At 39.0% G+C, this 18,244-nt stretch overlaps 1 long non-coding RNA gene and 1 pseudogene across 2 annotated transcripts; one reads left to right on the top strand and one right to left on the bottom strand.

Annotated features, from left to right (window-relative positions):
- Positions 1 to 4,178: 4,178 nt before the first annotated feature.
- LOC113684739 (kelch-like protein 2) lies at positions 4,179 to 6,896 on the bottom strand (annotated as a pseudogene). The gene has a single exon (XR_016180175.1). The product of XR_016180175.1 is annotated as a kelch-like protein 2 (transcript).
- A 1,096-nt stretch (positions 6,897 to 7,992) lies between these two features.
- LOC149038484 (uncharacterized) lies at positions 7,993 to 9,923 on the top strand. Its single transcript, XR_016180348.1, has 3 exons — positions 7,993 to 8,243; positions 9,019 to 9,100; positions 9,683 to 9,923. It is a non-coding gene; the product is annotated as an uncharacterized LOC149038484 (long non-coding RNA).
- Positions 9,924 to 18,244: the final 8,321 nt, after the last annotated feature.

An 18,244-nucleotide genomic window follows, 5' to 3' on the forward strand; every position in this document is an offset into this window, starting at 1 on the left:
CTCGTCATCTGACGTTACATATCTTTGACATTTATTAGCATATTTGCTAAAAGAGCGATAACCGAGTGCTCCGCTAATTCAGAAGAAATGGCTCTTTTCTCTGATCAATTTTTGCGCGATGTATTGTTCTTCGCTGTTGGTGGAGTTTCCTCGGTAGCGATTTTAAAGATCTGGGAAAATAGAGAATCATTGCTGAGAGAAATCAGGAGACGATTTGATTCAAACGAAACCCGGCAGCCAGAAGAACACGACGAGAGGTTTGACTGAGAAGGTAAGAGTTCTGTAAGCTATGGGAACATTTTATCAAAGTCTGACAGAATAATAGTTATCTCCGAAAAACTTAATGACACGCGCAGTGACTTCTTCGACAGCGACACGGAAAAGGTTTTATAATTTTTTACTTTTGCTACAATTCACCGAGGAAATTTTCGTAATTTTGCCCAAGTAGCGCGACGAAGTAAAACAACAATCAGACGCGGGATCGCGCGCGTTTTTCTCTCGCGCTACTTTAGGTGAATGTTCCGAATGAATATCAAGAGTGATCATTAAGCTGTGGTCAAAAAAGCACGTCTTCTTTCTTGTCGCTGAAGGCTGATAATCTGTTTCTCGCTACAGAAGCTCGCGTTTCATGCGAAAGACTTGAAGACAGAATATTTGTACATTTTTAACATTTCAAAAATCCTATGAAAGCGAGTCACATAGGACTCCTATGTGATTCGTTTTCATAAGAGGCCCTTGTTATAATGTTCTTTTTAATTTTTTCGAGTAGTTCACGACATTTCGTTTAGTTCATAATGCCTCATTTTAAACCATATCAATTTGCGATCAAGTCTAAATATAGATTTAACCCCGTAAACTGAACATTTGCGATCTTGTTAACAATACTTTGCCTCGTTATGCTGAAGGAAATCAACGGGAGTCAAACCCGGAAGCAGAGGTCACTCGAATGGTCTTTAACAGTGTCTTGCGATGATTCAAACAACTGTTGAAATTCTTATTTTGACAGCCCACGGTAGACTGTAATTACATAAGAACAGCGGGCCAAAATGCTTACGTTACTTTACGTTATGTTAATACACAGCTGTGTTAACTTTAAATTTCAAATTTCCCTCTTCAAAATACACACGTGAAACGAGAAGGTAATGACACTGACAGTCAAGATCTCTAACCTACATGTTTTTACATAGTTAATGCATAGCTACAGAGTAACCAGATAGCAATTGAAGGACAGAGAAGTTAAAAATGTCAATGTTAAACAATGCCTATATTTTTTAATTCTTCAGATATGACAATCTCTCGAGAAATCAGGGAAGCTAGTGTGTAATGGTCTGATCCAGTCGACGTCTTCTTTGTATGCTGTGCTGTAAAGGCTTTTAGAACTGTATATATTGAATGTCACAAATGGGTACGGCAGTTTATAAATGCGTCCTAGCCTGTCGTCATTGCTTAGCCTCGCCGAATTATATAATACAGAGCAAAAATAATTGTTGTATTTGTGATAACGACCGTAGGAAAAGTGGGTTTACAATTTGTTTACATGATAATATGTAATAAGAATACATTGTCAATCAACTCCTTTTTTGCCGATACCGCTTCTGTAGTCGTCATTTTTTAGAGTTCTTGCTATGTATTGAATGTTGTAGTCTTACTGATGTACGAAATAAAATAAAAAATTAAAAAGGAACCGTTATTTACTTGCGTAATTTTTTTTTAGTGTCGAGGGGACCCAAGAAAGATCGCTCAGCCACTTCAATGTCTATTTTAAGAACAGTGTTTCGTCCTGATGGCTTATCGTCCGTCAGTCCAATCTAGAATGTTTTGATTACAAACCCTGAAAAACACTACAGCGAAATTTCGTGGCGTGACATCCAATAAAACAATTATGTCATCGCGCAAATTAGTTGTTGTTTTTGAGAGGGGAATCCCTCTCAAACACAGCACGTATATTTGTTGCAAATAAGGTGCGTGGCGTTGTATATCGTCGTGGTAAATTGCTTGAAAAGCAATTTCCGCGCTCTTAGTAATGACTGATGAACATTTTTTGACGGCCATGCTGGCACGTAATTTTAGTATCAGGCATCGTGTGTGCAAGTTTAATTAGTAAGAATTTTATTTCAATCATCGTGTGAGTCTGACGAGTTACCGAGGAGTATCTATAATATCTTATCAAAAGCGATTGTAAAATTTGATAAAAATCTAGGAAGACGCTGCAATATACATTACAAGGATTACTCCTCACTGAATCTGGAGTCGTTGGTTGAATTACCTGCAAAGGGAGACGCTTTGTTATTATTTGATTAGACGTTTACCCCACGCTTGGGTGCGATTGCCGAAATGGCCGTACGGCTAATTAAAAAAAAGAGATTTTAGAAGAACGTGGTCTCCGTGATTTGACGTTCAGTAAGCACAAAAGGTTGTGGATCCTTCCCGACTGAAACGATCTCTTTTCCCGCCAAAGAAGAGTAAAGTGTGATCGTTATGTAATAAAACTTATCAGTGGTCTGTCAGAATTCAACGTCGTTCTAGTAGGTATATATTAAAACATAAAACTGATGCATCATGGCCAGAGTTAGTGAATTATTGGAAACACGTCACTGTTTGGAAAAGTCGATATCGAGACAATCATTTAATACGACCTCATATTCATTTTGCCACACGTGTAAATTTTTACGACTGAGACGCGGTTTCTTTTCAAAGGAACACCATTCGCTACATTTGATTATGTAAACTGTATTCAAACGTTGACACAGAATCGCTTAACGAGGTTCTCATAACGACATGCTAAATCGAGTCAGTTTGAAGCACAATAATGTGTTTAAGCAGCCATGTTATCATGCTTTACTATTAGAACGAATAGTTTATGTTTTCCCACCGTCCCTACTTCTTCAACCGGAAACTTTTGGTTTTGTAGTTCAAGAATTTTTCAAGTGCCGTAATATCAGATGCAACCGGAAGCCTGTAACAGGATGCAAATAAAGCTTGATACAGTAATTTTTTCCTCAGCTCTGTTCCATCATTATAGTAAAATACTAAACATTTCACTAAAAGTAATGATCAATGACTGGTTAATACTGGGAAATATTATCGTTTATCGGAGATTATTCCTAAGCTCTCGGTCTTTCCAACGTATAAATCAAAAATTAATTTTCAAATTCTGATTTGTTTTTGTTGAAGTCGCGGTTTTGCTCCCATTCATCAAAATTTAAAATTTTGAACTTGAGTTCAAGTCATAACAGTCTTAAAAATGTGATATATAAGTCTTTGCATTCGCGTGGTTTGTATTCAGTAAGAAGACCGGGCCGACGACCGGTCACGAAATACACATGTTAAACAATTTCATTTCTAATGCTGTGAAGTTGGACATGAATTTAAAAACCTTAAAATAAAAGGAAAAACTATAATGGAACTTCCGTGTTTCTTTATGTTGTGTAACAAGGTTGTGTTACAAACGTGTATACTGAACTAGTGTACCGTACAAGTGACTTGGTAGAGCTGAGAGATTCTTTATGTACAACTTTGCCGACGAATTTTTATTAATTCATATCTAGGAATCAAAAATATTTGTTTGCCAACGTATTATTTCGATTTTTAGAGCATCCCTCATTTTCTGGTGGGAATATAGACCCCATTTCCACATGTATGCCTGAATGTATCTACGCCCGTGCCCGTGCCTGAATATATTATAAAAAAAAAAGAAATTATATCTCTCTCCTTATCCCTCTTCATCACGTGATAGGATTGACAGTCGCACCTAACGGAAGATGACGCAGATTGGTTGATCAATGGACTGTTTAGTTCTGATTAGCTTATGTAAATGTTTCTTTAATCAACTATTGTTTGATTTTTGGAATAGTGTAAACGTTGTGTCTTATGAGACTGTAGAGGTAGTGGCGTCACAATTCTTAGATATTTGTTAAGTTCTTTTGAATTTTGTATCTCTAAACTCAACTTTAAGTAAGAAATAATCGTTGGTCGTTGGTTAAGAGCTTTGAAACTGTTGTGTGAAACAAATTATGTCAATATTGTCATTCGCATTAAACGACCCGTAACATAAAGAAGAAGTTTATATTCCGCCATCAGTGTACTTTTCTTGAGTGATATGTTGTTATTCAATTTTCAATCAAACCGAAGAAACGATAGCAGTTTCAGGGTTTGATTACAACGGAAATAAATCTCACTGACAGTCAAACAAGTTTATTTTAATCAAAAATGGTAAACTCTAACAGTTTCATTAATAATCAAAAAATGAAAATTGCGTGATCTTTTTCTAGTCGCGTGACTTAAAAAAGATCTCAGCCATGAATGTAAATGTGCGATGGTTAAGTCAAAAGGTGATTTCAAGCATTCTTTACGCTCGTCAATTTATCTCGGGAATTTGTTTACGTTCAGCGACAACCTCCAGATGGTTTTAAGGTAACTGATCTTATATATAAATTTATGATACATTCTGCTTGCGATTTTGAACCATTTCCACATCTTCTCGATCATAATTGTGAACAAACTATCAGACCTTTCAATGATCACGGTTTTTGTTTCATGAACAAAGTCATTTGTTTTGACGAAGGGCTACCGCTCGAAACGTCAGCTTCAGAAACTACCGACCGTACCCAATTTACATTATCACTTCAGATTATAAAACCCACTTATCGTGTAATACCCCTCACCGACGCAGTACCACAGTTTCTTTAGAGACTTACTCCTTCTATACTAAAACAAACTTTTGGAAATAAATGAGATCCTGTTCCTTTTAACTAATACGTTAGACAAGCCCTCTCAATTCGATTAAAACGTAAACAGATTTCCCAAATTGAGTGACAGTTCGCAAATACAAATGTTTTCATCTCATAATTGAAATGTAAATACGTTTCCATTCATCTAGAAAGAACTTTTTTCCCGTGAAAACATCCTTTCCTGAGTTTATGCCAGCAGGCAGGCTGCAATGGCTTTTAAAAGTTATGGCTGGTGGAAGTTCGCATTAAAACCCGCAAGGGTAACTGTCATACGGACTCAACATACCTAACTACTTTGGGGAAGAGTTGTAACTTTGTTCACAGACTGTAGTAGATCTTTAAACATGCTTACTGGGCATCCTCTGAAGTATGTCTCATTATATGGCATAGAATGAGCATCAAGCCAGGTATTTGACTTGATATCGTAACACTCCACCATACGAGAATTCTGCCGATCGACACTTTGACTTCCGGTTCCGCCAAATAAGTATACCTTATCTCGTAAAAGGACTGCACTTCCGTGAAATCTGGGAACTTGTAAGGGAGCGATTGATTGCCATTCGTTCAGAGTAATATCATAAACCTCGCAACTTACAAGGGCATTTAAAGAAAATGGGTCAACAGTACCTCCAAAGAGGTAAATCTTTTTTTCAAGGCACACTCCACAAGCGCACCCGCGCTGTTCGCCTATCGGAGCCATCTGTGTCCATACGTTCAACTTTGGATCATAACGATCCACATCAGAGAGGAAACCATCGTCGGCCAAGCCACCAATGCAGTACAAATAGTGAGTGTCTGACACGAGACAAACAGAGGACTTGCGTCTCTTTAGAGGTGCAACTACAGTCCAAGAGTTTGTCGAGGGGTTGTACCTCTGCGCAGTGTCACAACGCCTACCACCGTGCTCGCTGCTGAACGCAATCCCGCCAGTGACGTACAGCAGCCCTTGTAAGGTAGCTGCACCCATTAATGTCACTCTCTGAGGCAGTGGTGCTACAAAGCCCCATGAGTTTGTACGCGGGTCATATCGTTCTACGCTGTTGTAGACCGAGTCTTCTCCTTTACCACCGATGGCATAAACATATCCCCGGCAGGAAGCCAAACCGTGGCGAAACCGTCTGTTAAGCATGGCTGCCAACTCGTACCAGGTTTTCGTAGCCGGAACATAACACACAGTCAAGTTGCGGATGCGTTCATCTGGCGACAGGCCACCGCATGTGATGATTGCATCTTCATGAGTCTGAAGACAAGTTCTTGGTTTTTGTCGGGAGATCTGTTGTCCAGAGAACAAGGCACGCCAGCGAATTTCGTCCATTAATATTTCCTTACACTCGCCATTTGCCTGCACTAGTTCATGGCACATAAGCTTTGTGTACAAATATTGATCGGATATGCTGCTCAGTCGAACGAGTCTAAACAGCTCCGCAAAATGTTGCTCCTTCTCGTCTTGATTTTGCGCGATCCATTCTAGAATGAATTCAAAGACTTCTTCTTCGGTTCCAGTTACTAAGTCGTCGCTTGAAATAAGATCCTTTATTTGATGACAGGAAATTTGCACGAATTCCTTGGACTTGCCGACCGTCGCGAAGTTCTGCTTGATTAATTCGCCAGCGTATGTTTTCAACTCCTTGCAATCGTATTTCTCAGCATATAGAAAGGTAGCAACGCAATTTCTGGTCGACATATGCCGCTCCTTAAACTTGCAAGCGATGTTTTTTAGACGAGGAAGTAGTAAATAGTTCTCGGACGCGATCAGATCATCGACATTCGCCTCGCTCATTTGAACCTCTCCTGTGTAAAGGTAGGACGAGAACTCATTCATCGCCGAAAATTCCTTCGATATTTACGATTGACGCCGATTTTTCTTTCATATCGTTGGTAAATAAACCTTGAAAAAATTGGCTACTGGCTGCCAAAACACATCGGTGAGCGGGGAGTGTTTTTCCTTCTACTCACAGAGTAACATCAATTCGCCTTCTTTGCGGGCATTGACGAGTAACCGCATCATATCCCAGTAGTGCGGACTCTTACCTGTGTTGCGTGGTTCTTTTGAGGCATTTTTGGCCATGTTTGCGCAAGAAAGACGCTTGTTTGCTTGACTACGAGTCTTTCTGACGAGAGAGATCACAACGCACCGTTGACAAAGTGGGTTATGTATTCGTTGAGGTCCAAACCAGCGTGTGACATAATTTAGTGTCATTGATATACATGCTTAATTTATACTAAATCTGATAGGTCAGGAATAAATAGTTTGTTTTGTTTAGATTAGTGTTATGCTAAGACAATATTAATGGCACGATGTCGCTAAGACATTTGTATTCCGAAAAGGTATATGTTATATGAAGAATTCCACTCATAATCTAATCTAGTAAAAGAACATATTGTGCTTCGATCGGAGGAATAAAACTAAATAACACTGAGAATAAGGAACAAAAATACACCGTTTCGAAGCCATTTTAACTAGTGGTTGTAGTTTTGAGGTAAGATGCAAAAAAGGCGACAGAAGATAAAAGACCTTATAAGAATTGATTCATACCATCACGTACACAGTAGGATCAGATAAACCATGAGCGTTATGCTTTTAAGCATCACCCCTAAAATCATGGTATTATGCCCAAAATTATGCCCAAAGTTTTTATTAGGCTAAGTCAGGAGATTATATTCTCTGGGCTCAATTTAATACTTCCCCTCCTACCCCTTCCCCCTTATTTCTACTACCAACGAGGTAAAACTTGCTAGGAATAAAAGGCATACTGAAGCTCAGAAAATAATATTTTGTACGTGATCAATGTTCAAAAGTGCAAGCGAGAAAAGCAGGCTATTGACCTGTTAAACAATACTCGGGCTGCAGAATTTATCTCATGTAAAACTGAAACTTCAAGGGAATTTCTAAGAATTTATTCACTCTGCTGGCATCATGCTCATGCTCTGACTATGGCATTATTCTTACTAGTACAATTAGACCCTAGTACTCATGCAATTCGTGGCACTGATTTTGAGAGGTCTCTGCGCAATTATGAGTATTTTCAGGTCAGTACTTCTGGAATGCTATTTATTTGTGTACAACATTTTCAAACTCTCTTATGACACAAGGATCTTAGACCTCCGGGATAAAAATATCACCGCCAGAAAAGAAACATTTTGCCCCACTCCACACGGTGTCATTTCGGATTCTAATTGCGAGGCACGCGGAAAGTTCGAATTGAATTGCAAATATACCGCCGACGTTAAATATTCATCTTACTGGTGCAAGGATCTTTACACGTGGAGCTCGGACCTACGCTAGCTTACTGCTGGCTCTAAAGCCTCAAATTGCAGTTTTTCGGTCAGACAACGCTTCTTTAAACATTTCCTAAGCAGGAAGAATATCTGAAAGCGAAAGTTAAATTGTTTGGTGACCTGTATGTTAATCTTTGGTGTGTAACGGTCCTCGCTCGCGGGTTGCAGTCAGCGACGACAAGTCAACAAATTTAAACCACGAGAAGACAGAAGTTTAGACTTTTTTGAACTCATGTAAGTTATTTATCTTCTTCTACTGTTCACAAAAAGCCACTTACAATCACGGTGTGTTTTGAGGGAGTATCAGCTCCTCTTTCCAATAATGTTGTTTACATACGAAATGGGGGAATTCTTATGCGTTAGGCGAATTCGAGTTAGGTGCAGTCGAGGGTTTTGCACAATTTCGGTTTCCAACTTAAAAACGTTTGGTTATGATCATGATTATTGATATCGTCAAAAAGCGGCACGCAATCACGCTTCCAATAACCGGAAGTTAGAATCAGCCAGTTGCAGACCATCAAGATCCCGTTGAACAAGAGCAGTGTTTCAACTTCCGTCTTTTGCCCGGAGGCCAATCAAGTTAGAATCAGCCAATCAAGATACTCCAAATAAATAGCGCGTATTAAGTGAAGTCATCAAGATCCTGTTTAACAGCAGCATTGTTTGGACTTCCGTCTTTTGCCCGGAGGCCAATCAAATTAGAATCAGCCAATCAAGATAATCCAAATAAATAGCGCGTATCAAGTAAAGTGATCAAGATTCTGTTAGACAGGAGCAGTGTTTAAACTTGCATCTGTTGCCCGGAGGCCAATCAAGTTAGAATCAGCCAATCAAGATACTCTACTACTATAAATAGCGCGTATCAAGTGAAGTGTAACAGTGGCTGTACACACTGCGATACACGAAGGTGAAAAGATGTGTGTCTCAAGATATTTGGATGTATGTCTTGTCCGCTGCTATCGGCGGCATAATATCATTTTTGGTGTTAAAATTTTGCAATTCGCCTCAGAATGAAGCAACAAGGAGGCCCAAGGTGCCAGTGGAACACGATGAAAGACAGGAATAGGAGACGATACCTACTTTATATCAAGGTGAGTGGAAGCGCTTTGTAGAGACGAAACGGAAGAAAGAAAAATTGATAAATTGCCGAATTCTAGTGTGTGACTACTCTACCATGGTGCACACTGCCCTGAACCTCCTGGCGTCAATCATATAGGTGTTTTGTAGACTAGTTAGTAATTTGGCCGGCCAAACATTTGCGGCGCGGGCACGAGTAGAGTTAAGTGTGATTCCTTAAGATGTGAATGTTGCTTCAAAGCCCCGCGCGGAATCAAACCCATTTGTCTCTGAACATATTCCACAGTTTCCTGATTATAAGATATCTTTTTTTGAAAATCTGTTCTCTAAATCAACTAAAAAATCGAAAATTTTATGAAAACGAGTCACGCACGAGATCCTGAGAGAAGAAGATCCAAAAATAACTTAGGCTTAAAGTTTGGTTCAGGAGGAACACCTTAATTTTATTCCCGCATTGATTAGTTACGCCATGTAGTGATGAGTTAGTTGGCATTTAAGCATCATTTCCGGTTTGGTTCAGGTGGGACAGCTTAATTTTATCCATGTTTTGATTAGTTACGCCGTCAAAAGAGACTTACGGAAACTTTTGTTTACAGGAATTTACCATTCGATCATGGACTAACAACAGAGGAATGAACAGAATTTTTGGTGGCTGAATTGTGTTATACTGTATTACGCATTCTGTTTTAACAGGACAGTCTAAATATATGACTCAATGATATGTAGATATCCTTTAAATCGTGTAAACAATGTTTCTCATTAAGCTGTAGAATCAAGAAAGCAAATACAAAGCAAACAACAAAGCAAGTACATCAGGCATAAAATTATTCAGTCTTTTTCAGTTATTCTTCCTTTAATGAAAATTGTTTTAGAAAAATTGTAATTGTAGTTTGCACCGCCATATTTTATCACTGAATAAATCACAGTCTTTGTTCAGTCCACATGGTTTTCGTTCGTTCACATGGTTTTCAGTTAAAGTGGAGAGGGATCAGTACAAGAGGGGTGGGAGTGGGGGGCTAAAGAAACTTGACTGCCAATGAGGGGTGGGGGAAAATAAGTTTATCAGACGGCCCTATGGGGGGATTAGGAAAATTAGGAAAATTTCATCGTGTCACGAACAAAATCCGCCCTCTTTCCCCCTGCCAGGCAATAAGTAAAACCCCCTGGTTGTTTGTCACAGACGACGATAGACAACTCTGCTTGAAGGCGTTTAACGAAAGTCAAGATTGGGTAACGTGGCGTGACATTTAAAAAAAAACCGCAATTCTTATATCTATATCTAAAAAATCCTGGCCCCTTCGCTTGAGTCCTTGCGTCCTGCTCGACCATTTCAATTTCTTTGTCGGAGATATTTATCTCAATTTCTGAACACTTGCACAAAAACTCAGGATAATTTAGATCCTCCTGGTTGGGCCCGTAGAGATCTGTTAATACTGCTTTGTTGCGACTTTTGCTTATGTTTCACATTTCAGAGGGGCATGAATAAATTTGCATATGTACGTCGTAAAAAGAAACACCCACACTTCAGAGTTACATATTTTGTCAGAGGCGCCCACTCAAGTTTACGCGTATACTTCATTTTAGTCTGACCTCGCAGGTCAGTCAAATAGGCAATTAGTTTGGTTGGTACTGAGCGTGTTTTACCCAGTAAAGCTTGTGGTGCGATTTACCTATAACAAGACGAATTCACAAGAAGTGGCTTTTTTCTCTGATCAGTTTTGGCGTGGTGCATTGTTCTTCGCTGTTGGTGGAGTTTCCTCGGTAGCGATTTTAAAGATCTGGGAAAATAGAGATTAGTGCTGAGAGAAATCAGGAAACGATTTGATACAAACGAAACCCGGCAGCCAGAAGAACACGACGAGAGGTTTGACTGAGAAGGTAAGAGTTCTGTAAGCTATGAGAATATTTTATCAAAGTCTGACAGATTAATGGTTATCTCCGAAAAACTTTGTGATGCGCGTAAACCGTGACTTTTTCGACAGCGAAGGGGAAACCCTTTCCTCCGCGCAAACAGTCCCAGCTGATCGAGTTGAGCAGACCTTATCTTTATTATCATTTTTCAGTTCTTTCTTTTTACTCTCAAAAAGCTGGTTATTTTTCCGATTGTAGTGCGCGCGACTTACTCGGCCGGGACGGAAACTAAGCGGCAAAAAATGCGGTCGAATATAATCTTAAGTAATCAGCATCTCACTATGTAAAAAAATAGTCTTGACCAATTAAAGGACGATTTCAAACTTCGCGCACTTCTGCTTGCTCTTCAAAATCCGCACGTGAGTGGTGAAGGAAGTGACACAGACAGTGAAGACCCACATATTTTCTCTGTTTTTACATGGTTAGCTAAAGAGTGAACAGATAGCAATTATAGGACAGAGAAGTTAAAAATGTAAATCTTAAAAATGACCTGTATTTTTTTAATTTTTTCAGATACGACAATCTCCCGAGAAATCAGGGAAGCTATTTTGTAATGGTCTGATTCAGTCGACGTCTTCTGTTGTATGCTGTGCTGTGAAAGCTTTTAGAACTGTATATACTGAATGTCGCATATGGGTACGGCAGTTCATAAATGCGCCCTAGCCTGTCCATTGCTTAGCCTCGCCGAATTATGTAATGCAGATCAATAATAATTGTTGTATTTATGATAATGACCATAGGACAAGTGAGTTTGTAATTTGTTTACATGATAATATATAATAAGAATATAATGTCAATGAGTTCCTTTTTGCCGATACCGCTTTTGTAGCAGTCCGTTTTTAGCGTTCCTGCTATGTATTGAATGTTGCAGCCTTATTAATGAATGTAATATATAAAATAAAAGATTAAAAAGACACCATTATTTACTTGCGTGATTTGTTTTTAATGTCGAAGAAACCCAGGAACGATCGTGCAGCCACTTTAATGTCTATTTTAAGAACACTTTCGTCTTGAGGGTTTATTGTCCGTCAGTCCATTCTAGAATGGTTGATTATAAACCCTAATAGACACACCAGCATAATTTCGTGGACGAGAAAACACTAGAAGGAACATGATTGCATTAAAAAAAAATGGCGTGACATCCAGAACTTTACCATTAGATCGAATAGTTTACAGTTTCCCATTGCGTTTATTTCTTAAACCGGAACTTTTATTTTAAACTTTATTGCTTGCGCGATTTGTTTTTAATGTCGAAGAATAACCCAAGAACAATCGCACAGCCACTTTAATGTTTTTTTTAAGAACAGTGTTTCGTCCTGATGGTTTATTGTCTGTCAGTCCAATCTATATTGGTCGGGATTTAGGAAAACCCCGAAAAACGTAGCGGCCTCATTTCGTGGACGAGAAAAATTCTGGAAGGAACATGATTGCTCGAAAAATGGCGTGACATCCAGTAAAACAATGATGCCATCGTGCAAATTAGTTGCTGTTTTTGAGAGTGGAATCTCTCTCAAACACAGCACGCATATTTTTCGCAAATTAGGTGCGTGACGTTGTATATCGTCGTGGAGGATGTTTTGTAAAGTAATTCCGCACTCATGGTAATGACTGATCAACATTTGTCGACAGCTATGCTGGCAGATATATTTAGTATCAGGCATCGTGTGTGCAAGTGTAATTATTAAGTATTGTATTTCAATCATCGCGTGAGTGTGACGAGTTTCTAAGGATTATCTAGAACATCTTATCAAAAGCGACTGAATCTGGAGTTGTTAATTGACTTGCCTGCAAAGGGACACGCTTTCTTATTATTTTTCAGGCGTTTAACCCACGCTTGGGTGCGATAGCCGAAATGGCCCTAACGGCCAATTAATTAAAAAAGAGAATTTAGAAGATCATGGTCTCCGTAATTCCTTCCCGACAGAAATGATCTCTTTTCCCGCCAAAAAAGAGTAAAGTTTAATAGTTATGTAATGAAACTTCTCCTCTGTTTGACAGAATTTAACGTCGTTCTAGGAAGTATATATTTCCAACATCTAACTGGTGAATTATAGCCAGGGTTAATTAATTATTGGAAACACGTCACTGTTTTGAGAAGTCGATATCGAGATGATCTTTTAATGCGACCTCACATTCATTTTGCCACACATGTTAATATCTACGACTGAGACGCAGTTTCTTTTCATGGAAACACCATTCGCTACATTTGATTTATGGAAACTGCATTCAAACTTTAAGTTCTTACAACGACATGCTAAATCGAGCCAGTTTGAAGCACAATAATGTGTTTAAGCAGCCATGTTATCGCGCTTTACTATCAGAACGAATAGTTTACGTTTTCCCACTGTCCCTACTTCTTCAACCGGAAACTTTTGGTTTTGTAGTTCCAGAATTTTCACAACTAAGTGCCGTAAAACCAGATGCAACCGGAAACCGTCTAACAGGACGCAAATAAACCTTGATATAGATTATAGATTTTCCTCAGCTCTGTTAATTTGTTCTGGTAAAATAATAAACATTTAACTAAAAGTAATGATCAAGGACTGGCTATCACCAACAAATACAATTGTTTATCGGACATTATTCATAGGCTCTCAGTCTTTCCGACGTATGAATTTAAAATTACTTTTCAAATTCTGATTTGTTTGTGTTGAAGTCACAGTTTTGCCCCCAATCATCAAAGTTTGAAGTTTACAACTTGAGTTGTTCATAACAGTTTTAAACTGTAAAATTATATCTTTGCACTCGCGTGGTTTGCATTCAGTAAAAAGATGGGGGAGTATTTCGTGACAGCACAATGTCACTTGTTTAACATTTCAGTGTAAACTACTGTTGAGCAGGCGATTTATTTACTTGAAATTGTCATTTGGAGGGCTCTGGCCGCACTCTTCAAAAGTCCAAGGAAAAAGAGGCCCAATGTAAACTTTGTCAGAGAAAAAAGAGCGATAGCGAATATTAAACCAAAGTAGCGTGACATCCAAATGTTACGCAAATCATGAATAATGGTATGAGAAAAGGGGAATCCCCTTATTACTACGTGCATATTTAACAAGGTGAAGGTAAACAGCTTTATAGAAACGAATTATGTCGTTCTTCCGCTTTTAATAGTTCTGCAACCGTTTTTGAAGATACCTGCGGTGGTTGATGTTCCTTTTAAAGTTGGCCGGTTTTTCTAAGGCGGTCTTTGCGTTCCCGGACGCCAAGTTCATAAGATTTAGAAGAGAACTTCCAGCTGTGGATTGATCTTCCTTTCGGCTTACAGCACGACCATCATCAGATAAGTTAACCAGGTGTGGATCGTTAAACTTCGATTTCGCGGCCATTCCCGAATCCGACGTTCAGAAATTCGAAAAAACACTCGTCCACTTTGATAATTTCGCAATACGTTCTCAGCTCACTCGTCCTCTGACGACAAAGGCGTTCAATTCTGTGCCAAAGTCACACGCTATTTATGCCGTTTGAAGGGACTATTTACTGACGCTGTATCGGTGTGTTAGACGTTTGTAAACTAAAGCTACATTAATTGTTCTGCCGGTGCACTCATTAAATATGCAAAGTCAAGACGTTCACTTCGAGTATTGTCAGGATCTGATAGCACGTGGAGGAGAACTAAATGAGAGACACGCGAGAGGAACATTATTTTCGTGTCTTTTTTCCGTTTATTCGCGCGTTTCCCCCAGAGGTGCCACCTTCTTTTGCGTTTTTGAGGCGATCTGAATTGCGAGAACCATGCGAGATACTTACAGAGAAACAATATATGTTCGTGTGTTTCTTTTCCTTTTATTCGGGTGTCCTCCCCTCGTGCATATCTCGCTCCTCGCGTTGATATGCCCCCCCCCCCCCACCCTCAGGTTAAACGGAAGGGAGTTTTGAAATAAACAACCATATTGAAGTTCCTTCGCTTCCGTTTCGTTTCACCTTGGGGGGGGGGGGGAGGGTGGGAGGAGAGGGTACGGTTACACGTAAGCTATGCCAACGGCCGCCTCAGCGTTGTTTGGATAAAACATATCAATCGGTCGGGAAAGGGATATTAATTCATAATATTTAATGATATGATAAGTAACTTGAGAGGGTATAATACCGGTCATAAGGTAAGGCTCACATGATGGCGTTAGGGCAGAAGGTACTTCGATAAGCTGTTTTAGTCGACTGAATATGCAATGACTCGGCAACCAGCCAACAGGTTCAACCTACGCAGTCGACCTAACCTAATCCATTCATATATTTTTTTATGTAATAGTTCTACGGATTCCTGCTAGGTCACAACACCTGAGAATCATTCTACAGGAATATTTCCATTCTTTCTCATCTTCGCTGGTAGGAGCAGAGCTCAACCATGCATAAACGCTCGGGTGGAGCGACACAAATTAGTTTGACGAAATAATAGCGTTATGCTCCATCAAACTGGGTCGAAATCTAAGAAGGCGTTTGAACATTCTGTATTAAAAAATAAATACAACTAGAAATTAACTATGAATTAGCAAGAAAGAATTAAACGCACCGAAGCTTTTAAGATATCAGCTAGTCTATCGGCTCAATTAAGTCCCAAGTTAAAATCAAGAGCGATATCCAAACAACCATCCCTACCGAAGTAAATTGCGATTGACCGACTTCAGTCTTGTCTACGAGTGTCATGTTAGGGATTTCCCTATTTTTCACTACAGCTCATTTACACGATAACTCGAGTGCTCGTTTGAATGTCACGCCAGTTACATTAGTTTACTCTTTATTCTAGACTTCTCTCTTTAACAAACAGTACAAGTACTCGTTTGCTGTTGTATTTTTTAGGATTTCGATCAAAACCCATGAGATCAAAATGTCAGGTGAATAACTCGACTACACAATTACTGTTTTTCAAGTCTTCATCGGTGTGATTATCTTTGTTGCTCATCGAGTCAATTTGTTACTGAATAGTTACCACGCAAGGGCACGAAATTCGATTCAATGTTGACTGCGACTGATAAACATACTGCTGCTTTCAATGCTCTTGAACAAACATTTCCCAAACAAATGCCGAGAGTAAGTCGTATTAAAGATTTTTATATTACAAGCCCATTGCGCGTGGCTATTCTGTTCATCTTTACATGAAGCGTTCGTGGAGATGTTACGTAAAACTAAATTATTTTCATACTGCGTGGGCTTTCAGATGCTTGAATTCATCTGCTGGTAAATCATAGGGCATGTGTTTTTTAGGTTGAGAACACACGGTTGAAGTAAAGTTTCTAGCTTCTCTACTAAATGAAATGAAAACCGCCCACGTGTAACATTTCACTTTCAGAGGAAGTTATGGAATCAAATAGAATAAATTGACATCTTTTAAACCAATCAACGGCTGAGTTCACTTTTCGGGGATTCTATTCTGTTAACATTTGCCATCTCATGCACGTTTTAACAAAGCGTAAATAGTACAAATTTTTAGTTATTACCTGAAGATTCACAAATGAAAAAAAGCACTACCAAAAGGCTGACTAGTGCAGCTCAAAAATGCGGAACTTATCCGCGTCAACAATGTCTTGTATGTAAACAGCTTTCCTGCCAATGGACATGCACTACACAGAGTCAGCTAAGAGTCTAACAGCCGGTGGTTCTAGTCTATGATCTCTATGTTACAATAAAAATTGATACAAATCAAGATATACATGTACTACAAGTTCTGTTCTAACTTGAATCAATCTGTTGTGTGATGAAGTCTGTAAATCAAATAACAGATCTTTACTCTTCTTTTTCCGTCCCACCGTAAGTCGCATTTGTCTAAAAACACAAAAGGAAACTATAAAACAATAACAGGATTAGATTTATGCAAGATTTGGAAACTTTTAAGATTTCTAAATATTCTGTCTTCAAGTGTTTCCCATGACACGCGAGCTTCTGAAACGAAACGAACTAGCCCCTCGAATTAAAACTTTACTGCACCCGTGACCTCACTGCCCTATGCAATTATGCTGATAAATGAGGAGAATATGTCACTTGAGGCTATTTCCGTAATGTGTTCCGGTGTTCAAATTCGCTTCTCAATAACGATAAATTTCTGTACCGGAACGATCGAAATATGCTACGTCTCTTGAGAGCCACACAAAGCAGTGTTATCACCAATAAATAGAGAAAATCAGCTTTGATCCGTCAACATCCCAGATGACGAGCTTGATCCCGAGTGTTTACCTCACGCTTAGTATCAACCAAACTATTTTACTAATAGCTTGCGGGGTTAGGTTAAAATATTTATTGACAAGTTACGCTTTAACTTGAGTAGTTATAAAATTACCGCCCACGGAAAATGATGACGTTATGGCCTGTCTTCATTTTTAAATTAAGGCTCGCAGGTCAGTCACTAAGCAAATAGTTTGGTTGGCGCGTGTCTTCCTTGTAAAGCTTGTAGTGTGATTTGCCTATAACAAGACGTATTCAGAAGAAATGGCTCTTTTCTATGATCAATTTTTGCGTGGTGTATTGTTCTTCGCTGTTGGTGGAGTTTCCTCGGTAGCGATTGTAAAGATCTGGGAAAATAGAGAATCATTGCTAGGAGAAATCAGGAGACGATTTGATTCAAATGAAAACCGGCAGCCAGAGGAACACGACGAGAGATTTGACTGAGAAGGTAGGCGTTATAACAACGAGAACATTTTTCTATGCGTTTGAAAACTTTGTCAGGTATATTGGTTCTTCTTTTTAAAGACTTCATCGAATCCTCGGAACTCGAACATGGGAAATGTTCAAACAGCAAAAATAATCGTGTACTTCTCACTCAAATCAAAGAGACGAATATGTTTTTACGATCAGATCAACTAACAAGTGTGGCTTTGATAACTCAAAACAACAGCCTAACATTAATTTTTTTTTAACCAGGTTAAGGAGCACGCTAGATACATGAAACTCCACTAGCTTGGAACGAAGGGATCGGCTTTTCCTAACCCAACGTAACATCAATATTTATTTGCTATTTAGACAAACAAAAGATTATTTCAAAGTTCGCGCACTTCCGCCTAATCAAAATACATGCACGCGGAACGAGAGAGAATGTCAGTGAATATTTCCTCTGTGTTTACATTGTCAATGCAAAGCTAGGAAGTGTCAAGATAGCAATTTAAGGACAGAGAAGTTAAAGATGTAAATGTTAAATAATGATATACGTTTTTTTAATTTTTTAGACATGGTAAGAAATCAAGAAAGCTATTGTGATACGATCTGATCCAGTTGACGTCTTCTGTTGTATGCTGTGCTGTAAAGGCTTTTAGAACTGTACATATTGA

The sequence above is a fragment of the Pocillopora damicornis genome, chromosome 10 (genome assembly GCF_964200805.1).
Source record: "Pocillopora damicornis chromosome 10, jaPocDami1.2, whole genome shotgun sequence".
Taxonomy (NCBI): Eukaryota; Metazoa; Cnidaria; class Anthozoa; order Scleractinia; family Pocilloporidae; genus Pocillopora; species Pocillopora damicornis.